Genomic DNA, 9,908 nt, shown 5'->3' on the forward strand with positions numbered 1-9,908 from the left:
AAACTCGAGTCATCGAAATACCAGCAGTACGGCTATCAAAATACGCTATGTCAACGACATTTTATTTCAGAACAGGCAGATGCAAGTTCCCGTTCCTATCTTGCTTTCCTTCTTTCTTTTTATTTATTTATTTTGTTTTGTTACTCTCCACAAGCAGTCAGGGGTTGTTGTTGTTGTTGTTGTTTTGTTGTTGTTGTTGTTGTTGGTGGTGGTGGTGGTGTGGTTTTTGTTTGTTTGTTTGTTTGTTTGTTTTTCGAACACATAACACATATTATCTTCATGAACTATGCTCAAAACTTGCATTCACAAAAACCATGTTTTATATCAATGCAAAGAAAAGGAAGATTGCAACGAAGAAGGATTGTGAACATGAAAAAGAAGAGAGAGAGAGGGTTGGAGAAACAAATGAAAAGAAGCTAGATCGAAGAGATGAATGACGAGGAGATAGAATGATTGACAGGGAGATCGCGAGGAGACGTGTGTCCGATGAAGAAAGGGGGGAAAATAGAAAATGAATAAACAGCTCAAGAACAAAATAAAAGAAATTGAAATGAAAGAAAACGACATCCGAGGTCATGGTGATTTGTGGGCACCCCCTTCACCAACACTCATTTCAATGGAAGGGAGCAAACAAAGTTTGCGTCACCAAAGCTTTTGATTTCGATAGCCTCCCCTATGTGGACTTCAGATGGACCATCCCAACACGCATTTTCCCTCTCGATTTCTTTCCTGAAAACACACACACACACACACACACACCAATTCAATTATCCTTTCACTCCTATTGGAGAATGGAGAACTGGAAGTCACAAAAATTAATAGTGATCCTGTGCACAACATGAACATTTCCAAATGCACAACAGCTTCACATAGTAGTTGAGAACATACAAACGTCTCTTGACCATTCACATAGAAGTTGAGAACATACAAACACCTTTCAATCCCAAATGAGTAGACAGAATTTGAAAAAATAATAAACTTAAAGCTAAAATGGCTTTTTTTAGCCTCCTTTGAGCATATTACAAAAATTAGAAAAAAAGGTTTTGATGACAAATATTTTTTTCAGGCACCTAACTTTTTTTCACAATTGATCATAGTTGGGACATTCCATTATAAACTGGAACTCATCCAATCAGACATGTAAGAAACCTTATAAAACCGTAACTCTCTTGGTATGCTATTGGCGTCTCCCTGTTTCTATTTCCAACTTGTACTATTTTTGAAATTTGAAGAAGCTGATATTGCATGCACGCACACACACACACACACTCACACAATTTGCTGCACTGTCAGGGCCGCGCGGCACAGGAGCACTAACATGGTGGCTGCTTAGCCTCACTACTGCACTGCCATTCATTCGATCCATTCTATTTAAATGTTTGTGGTGGCAGATGATGTGTGTATGGCATGAGGGATGATGATGATTTTAGAATAATGCTACCAAATAAAGAAAGAAAATAAAGGGTGGGGGTGGTGTGTGTGTGTGTGTTGGGGGGGGGGGGGGGGGGGGAGTTGGGGGGGCATTGGTGACGGCACAGTAAAAGAAACAGCAATAACAAACAAATAAAAACAAGTAAAGCCTTCCTCTTTCTCCCTCTTCCACACAGACACTTCGTGAAATGAAGGGGTGCAATCAGAGAATACTACCCAAGTCTGGTTTTTTGGGGGTTTTTTTTCAGGGGTGGGTGGGTGGGGTGGCGGTGGAAGGTTCTGCCCAGGTTAAACAAGCCTAAACATTGTTAGCATGTTATTTTCTCTACTCAATTATTTGGGAGAGAATGATTGTGAAATAGAGAAGAAAAAAAAAGGGGTGGGGGGGGGCAGGGAAAGGAAGAACACTGAAACACACTTTCAAAAAAAAAAAAAAAAAAAAAAAAAAAGCAAAAAACAAGAAAACAAACAAAACAAAAAAACCACCTCTCCCATGTGAACATTCACACAGGATGGGCCTTTTATAAATCAGAATGCAGTATCCAGTCTAGCACTGGCAAAAGGTCTACTAATGGGTAAAAAGGCAAATGCGAAACAATAGCAAATTTTATTGAAGAAAACTATAAAGCACAAGCCTTCTTTTATGAAAATAAACTGTAATAAAAAGTAAAAAGCTGTTCTCTCTCACACACACACACACACGCACACACCTATACCTTTCCCACTCTATTAAAAAAAAAAAAAAAAAAACACAACGAAAAAATCTGCAGGTGTCAAGTTTCAGTTGTCCATTAGGAGTAACACTTCTTGCACAGCTGGGGCTGGTGTGGAAAAAAGTGCCTAAACAGGTGATATTATAAAAAGAAATGGTTTTATTTTATTTTTCATATATAAGCATAAAAACACTTCCCTTGTATGTGACCAGTCTCAGGTTCCCCAGCAATGAAGAGCTGAGTCACTCATTCACTGTCAGCACATCACTGTCAAAGAGTGATGGATCAGGGGAGATGTGGAACTGGTGCTGTCCTGCCTACACCATGCATTGTGGTCATGAAAGGGAGAGGTGGTGGTGCTGGGGAGGATGACTACAGGTGTCATGTCTGTGGTCATGAGTCGCTAATGGTTACACATAATGGACTGTTACAGTTGAGCCCTGGTGAAGTAGCTGCTGGTTTTGATAATGTGAAATCCTGGAGCACCCATTTGCCTGCAGAAGTCTATCTCTACACAAACTTCACAACTAGATCGGTGGAACGATATGGCATACAGTGTTTCGCAAAACTGAGCATAAGACAGCTTTCATTTCTGCGGTTTGGTCAGTAATGATCCATTTTTCATTGATGTAAAATGATATTGTCGCAGCGATGCTCCATCATGACACTGCAAGCAGTATTTTGTGTCGGATCAATTGCTTGTCTTGTCAGCGTTTTCTATCCACTGGATCCATATTCTTTACTCTGATCATGTCACACAGAAACACACAACTGCAGTGTCCATCTTTCTGCGGGAGGAAGGTGACAGAATGGTGACGATGCTTATCTGTCAATACTGTACTGTAAAAAAAACCCATGGCAACAAAAGGGTCTGTCAATACCGTACTGAAAAAAAAAAACATGGCAACAAAAGGGTCTGTGAATACTGTACTGGAAAAAAAAAAACATGGCAACAAAAGGGTCTGTGAATACTGTACTGATAAAAAAAACCCATGGCAACAAAAGGGTATGTCAATACTGTACTGAAAAAAACAACAACATGGCAACAAAAGGGTCTGTCAATACTGTACTGTAAAAAACAAAAAAAAAAAAAACATGGCAACAAAAGGGTCTGTCAATACTGTACTGAAAAAAACAACAACATGGCAACAAAAGGGTCTGTCAATACTGTACTGGAAAAAAAAACCCATGGCAATAAAAGGGTCTGTCAATACTGTACTCTAAAAAAAACCCATGGCAACAAAAGGGTCTGTCAATACTGTACTGAAAAAAACAACAACATGGCAACAAAAGGGTCTGTCAATACTGTACTGTAAAAAAAAAATCCATGGCAACAAAAGGGTCTGTCAATACTGTAATGAAAAAAAACCCATGGCAACAAAAGGGTCTGTCAGTACTGTACTGAAAAAAAACCATGGCAACAAAAGGGTCTGTCAATACTGTAATGAAAAAAAAAACATGGCAACAAAAGGGTCTGTCAATACTGTAATGAAAAAAAACCCATGGCAACAAAAGGGTCTGTCAGTACTGTACTGAAAAAAAACCATGGCAACAAAAGGGTCTGTCAATACTGTACTGAAAAAAAAACACAACAAAACCATGGCAACAAACGGGTTGTCCTCCAGCAAAATTCTGTAGAGCAAATCCACTCTGATAGGTACACAAATATGATTATAATTTATATGCATGTTGGGTTGTGCTGCTGGTCAGGCATTTGTCTGGCAGATGTGGTGTAGCATATATGTGGATTTGTCTGAATGAAGTGACACCTTGAGAAACTTCTGTGCAATTTCTCAAATTCAAATCCAATTTCATTTTCATCTTTAGTCATTTCCATTTTTTTTTCTTACATGTTTCTCACACTGTTCTTGTCATTTTTCATCAAACGTTCATTGTCAAGCTTCGTCAAAAACTTCATGATGCTTGATGTTACTGTCACAATATCCAACTTGGTGAATACACTATCAGCAGAGAGTGAGCCAACACAATTATCTCCCTTGGTTTCCAGCCCAAGATAACAAGTACATGTGTACAACATATTTTACTAAACAAAACTGAATGAAAGTACTTCTCTTACTTTTTTCAAACTGAGGTTTCGCAACAGACAAAATAATGTCACTAGCATTAATCTACTAATCTGACAGAGAAACTGAAGACAGGGAATAAGCTTGCTGTGCATACTGGGAAATATCCAAACAAAATGTCTCCATGCCAGAAACTGCCCAGAATCAAGATAAACTGTGCTGGATTTCTGGCATATACTGGATGACTTGCACCCCTGGAAATGTAAGTACATTCACACTGACCATAAGCCCAGAAAAATACACATACACCTACTGATAAATTACAAGTCTTTTATTTCCATTTCATACTTCCAACAGCAGACTGCTACAATAGCATGAGACAAACAGCCAAATGCACAGAGTAAATTGTGAAGATCAAAGACCTGTCTACCAAAGCATCAGTGCACAATAATTCTTACACTATTTCAAAGACTGGCAATTACCATGCACAGACTTCAAAGGAAGGATAACTACTTCAGGAGAATACAAGAGAACAAATTCCATGCCAGAGGCATGCGGCTACAATGTATATTCAACTTTGCATTAGCATTGCATATCACAACAAACTTTGTGCTGAATTTGTCACAAGGCACTGTATGCTTGTGCATCCGAGTATGAGCCTGTGTGTGTGTATGTGTGTGCGCACACACACATAATTATGTGTTTATGCCAAAGAGAAAGGGAACAGCAACATTTCTTTTAACTGATCCATCTGTATACAATGTATGTACAAACTCCATTCCAGTACTTCCATATCGGAATACTGATAGTGATACCCCTTCTCCTAACATTTCAAACAAAACTCACAGTAAGATGTTTAGGACAATCTCGCTCTCTCTCCACTGATCCACCATGGAAATTAAAATTATGTTCTCTCTGTAAGTTTGAAACACTATTAAAAAAAAAAAAAAAAAAAAAAAAGCTTTGTTTATCAAGATCTCCTTGCAAATGACCACTGCGTTTTGTGCCGAGTTTATGCAGAGCCAGAAATGAAGAAAGCTCTTCCATAACAAGCGGACAAAAACAGTTATATTGCAGTCTTGGAAGTGGAATGGTTACAGATTGTCATACAGCTCTGCCCAAGGCAATGGCCACAGCTGTCAATGCAAGAAGACCTCAGCCACAACTTCACAGGCGAGTCTCATGACCAAGGCACTTAGTTGTGATTCCTCAGATAAGTGATCAAAAAAGCAAAAAAAATGTCAAAGGTGAAAGCACCATTAGTGATTAATATTTATTCTTTATAGATAAATAAAATTAATTTGTGGCAATCAGGAAAAGAACAGCAAGACCAGGAAATCTTTCACCACAGCACAGAAATGTGTAACACCTGCACACGCTTCCAACACTTTAATAACCCACACATCGCAAACTCAAACAACCGGAACCTTTCAGTTTCAATTTCAAACACCTGGTCTTTCACAACAGTCTGTGGCTGAGAAACCACGATGCAAAAATATTCTGCTCAGTATTATTTGTTGTTGTTTTTTTTTACATAAGCAGTGCACTGCCAATTCTTGATTATGGAACACATAAGCATTACACCTGGCAGTACTTCCAGTACAATATATAGAACAAAGATATAAGCAGACTGAACTGAACAAACACTTGAAAGGGGTTGTCAATTTTCTGACTATTCAATGGTGATCAACACTGGGCTTTCACAGCAAAAGTAGAGCACACTATAAGCAGACTGATCTGAGCAAACACATGAAAGGAGTTTGTGACTGCATTGGCAATTAAATTTAAAAGTCTAGCTTTCACAGCCAGCCTAAAAGTGGAGCAGACTACAATACTTCAATATAAACTTAATAACAAAACAAGAAAAGAATGGTCATTATTCTTTTGCCTTCTTGCAGACTCCTGACATATCCTGTGCAGCTGAATCACCCATTAAAGTGATGGTAAATTCAACATAAAAAAAACACCTCAAGAATGGCAAATGCCTGAAACAGGTCCAGTTAAAGAATAAAGACAAGCATCTCACTGTTGCTTTACTGAGATGTCCTGAGAAAGCACTGATAGCTGGGATCACAAAAACCCAACCCCATGATGCCAAAGCAGGACTGTGACAAGCAATATTATCTTTCCTTGAAGAAAACCCTTTATTCTTAATAAAAAAAACACTAAAAACACAACTTTTTGCAGGTGTAAGAGAATAGGAGTAACTGAACTGGCATGTGCTGAAGGCAAAGTATCAAAAGAAAACAAAAAGGGGAAGAAGGAAAATCCATTACAGAACAGAGATTTCTCCCCTTTTCATTCTTTTTGTTTGGCAAAAACATCCAGGTTTAAGAGACAGAGACAGAACAGGAGGGGTCAGGGGGCAGAGACAGAATGGCAAAGCACCCAGAGTCCATGTTATCACAGATCTTCACCTCCTACCCCTTACCCCTCCCTTTTTGGCTGCAATGGCGAACAGATATGGATACGTTCACCCCCACCTGGGACCATGGCTATGGATTGGAGAGAAGAAAGTTGACAAGCAGAATGACAAGGGAGAGAAGAGAATGACAACAAAAACAGACGGGATGCTATTTCCTCCAGAGGAGGCAGCGGCTGTTGGGGTCGTCGCACAGCTGGCGGGTGCTGAAGAAGGACAGACCCAGACCCATGACGGCCATGGCCATGCAAGAGGCAGTCACCCAGCACCTCTCTGGCTGGTTGGGGGGCGTGTCCTGAAACACACACACATATGCACACACACACACACACACATATGCACACAAACACACACACGCACACAGAAAAGTCTGTCACAAAGCAATCCAAGAGACTGCCTGCCAGCAATCTGTAGATTGCCTGGAAGACTACCAAAAAATGAATAAAACAAAGAAGTAAAGAACTGTTCTTTCATTTTAGTTTAATTACCAAGCTTGACTGGGAGACTACCAAAAAAAAGAATAAAACAAAGAAGTAAAGAACTGTTGTTTCATTTTACTTTAATTACCAAACCAGTGTGAAACAGGCAATGAGCAGTTATACTGCTTAGCATTGCTTACTGTTGCAGATCAAGCCTGGGTGCCTGCCTGATGTGCTCATGTTTCCAATATTTTCCCACCAAACACCAACAAGGCAACATGGCTTATATGAGTCTACATCTTAACCTGGGAGACTGAAAAAAAACAGAACAAACAAGAACCAAAAAAAACCAAACCACTCCACCTTTTAAGCCACCAGCTTCTGCTGAGATTTGAACTTTAGTCCTCACATATCCATAAGACAGACAATGAACACTACTCAGCTGTTACAAAACTGTGTGACTAACCAAGACAGATTCATTGCGTGAGAACCCAGCCACCTGTGTTAATCGAACATCCATGAAGGGCCTACATGTTTAGTTCCCACCTGAATGGTCAGAGTGCTGGACTTTGAATCTGAGAGTGTGGAGTTTGAATCCCAGCCTGGTGGCTTCCCATGTCGACAGATGTGCAGACCTGCTAGTGCCTTAACCCTTTCATGTGTTTATGCTTGGAGATAAACAGATATGTTTGAGATCTTGTGATCCATGTCAGCATTCCATGGATTACGGAAACAAGGACATACCCAACATGCACACACCTGAGCATGGCTGCCCACATGATCGGGGTAAAACCGGCTATACAATACATATCTAACCATCCATTTGGAAATTAAAAATATACAGTAAAAGAGTTAAGTTCTAAAGCAACTGGTACATTAAAAGATACTTGAATAATAAAACCTTCCACAATTTCAACATTATAAATCTTAAACCTTGTATTGCACACATGATAGTTACATTGTGATACTGAACAAACATGTAAAACATCAATATTGTAAAACTTGTGACTCGCAACAGCCAGTGCAAACATTTGAAAAGGTATACTATAACTGAGATTTCCACACACTCATATAAGTGCATCAGTTTTATCTAAAACACACGCACACACACACAAGTATGTTAAAGCCAACTCGTTCAATATGAGTGAACATGGGACTTGCAGCCTATGAACATGGAAGAAGTACCCACCTGTGTTAATCGCAGACCCATTGAGGACCTGGTGAAGCTGCGATGCAAGGCGAGGGCCAGTACATTGGTCTGGCGAACTACACGTCGTCCACTGTTCATGACAGGACTTCCTGCAGGGGTATCTCTTTCACTCGGGAGTCTAAAGCACATAAGGCATCATAATTAATGTACAAACCTCAAGTTCAAAAACACTCTATGTATATTTTCTCTATGAAAGGAAGTTATTTCAGCCTACATGTGTAGTGCATGTGTGTGTGTGTGTGTTTTCTTTCATTCTTTTGTTAAACGTCTATCTACAAGTATGATTACTGCTGAAAATCCACCCGCTCCCCCAACCCACTCTTGCCTCATCTAATCAATCATTTTCCTATTCCAATCTTCTCCATTTGTGTTTAAAAAACAACAAAAACCTAAAAACTTGTATAATCATAACAGAGGGCCAACAGGACTCTTAAACAATTTCAAACATTATGTTGGTTGTCATATGTGTGTGTGTGTGTGTGTGTGTGTGTGTGAGACTGTATCAGTGAATGTGTCTGTTTAAAACTAGCAAATCAAATGTAGTCAGTGTGCATCATTGAATATCACTGCAAATGCATATTCTGTTACTCTAACTGTGTGATCCGATTCATGTATTCTTTCAAATATCTCATTTTGACTTTAAAATTTCAATTTTGTTACCTGTCACTGTCAGAATGTGTGCAAGTTCCATACCTATTTCGTGAGAGAAGACATAGCGACAGGTTTCAAAAGTTGGCGCTCGCTGATCTGTTCTAAATATCGATTACGGTCGTAAATACAGTCATAACAGAACCGTCAAATCTATAGCTATTTGACCGTGCTAAATTTGAAATCAACTGTGACATTGACAGAGAATGAGATACTGGACACTGACCGTAAATTGCGATTGTGAAATTCTATTTCGCCCCCAAAATGCAAAATTGTGTGGTGTGCTCGAAATTAACTCGCTCATATTAATCCAGCACGTTTTAAGTTTCAAAATACTCAAAATCAGGCTTGCAACTGTTGAATAAATATGAAAAATTACCTGATAATCGAATGAAAATTGATACGGCGCCTCTTTTCAGACGACCATGATGATGAAAGGGCGATAACAATGTCCTTCAAGTAGACCTTGCCCGAGAATAACCGGGAAGAGACGAAGATACCCGATTTCGCGGCCTTCTTTCCTTCACAGGAAAAGTTAACTGCAGCGCAAAACAACGAAGGTCGAAACCAACAGAAGTTATTTCCCTTTGTACGTTCTCGTGCCTGTGATTGTCGTTTGGTGTGTTGGTTGGACTGAGATCCCACCATGGGCATGTATAAAACAGAAAACTGAAATGAAAAAGAATGAATAAACAACAACAAAAAACAACAAACAAAAAACAACAACAACAAAAGCACCAGAAATAATTATGTTAAGATGTAACAGAAGTAAAAGATACGTGAAAGGTAATAAGATTAAAAAATAATAATGAAAAACAACGACAACAACAACAACAAACAAACAAAAACAAAAAACAAACAAAAAAACTAACAAAGAAAAAACAAACAAGCCTAATATAAGATAAAAAAAATGAAATGAGATGAGATAAAAGGGCCACGTTCAGCGATTTTTTGCACAACTGCCTTCGTGTGCATACGATTGACTCTGACCGTTGACAATCCGGTGCACACATATACACACACCGGCACACGTTACACACA

General features: G+C 39.1%; 1 long non-coding RNA gene across 1 annotated transcript; it reads right to left on the bottom strand.

Moving 5' to 3' along the window:
- Positions 1-5,109: 5,109 nt before the first annotated feature.
- Positions 5,110-9,381, bottom strand: LOC143290500 (uncharacterized). Its single transcript, XR_013056399.1, has 3 exons — positions 9,247-9,381; positions 8,199-8,337; positions 5,110-6,885 (listed from the first exon to the last, which is right to left on the bottom strand). It is a non-coding gene; the product is annotated as an uncharacterized LOC143290500 (long non-coding RNA).
- Between the last annotated feature and the right edge of the window lie 527 nt (positions 9,382-9,908).

This window comes from Babylonia areolata, chromosome 15, assembly GCF_041734735.1.
Source record: "Babylonia areolata isolate BAREFJ2019XMU chromosome 15, ASM4173473v1, whole genome shotgun sequence".
Taxonomy (NCBI): Eukaryota; Metazoa; Mollusca; class Gastropoda; order Neogastropoda; family Buccinidae; genus Babylonia; species Babylonia areolata.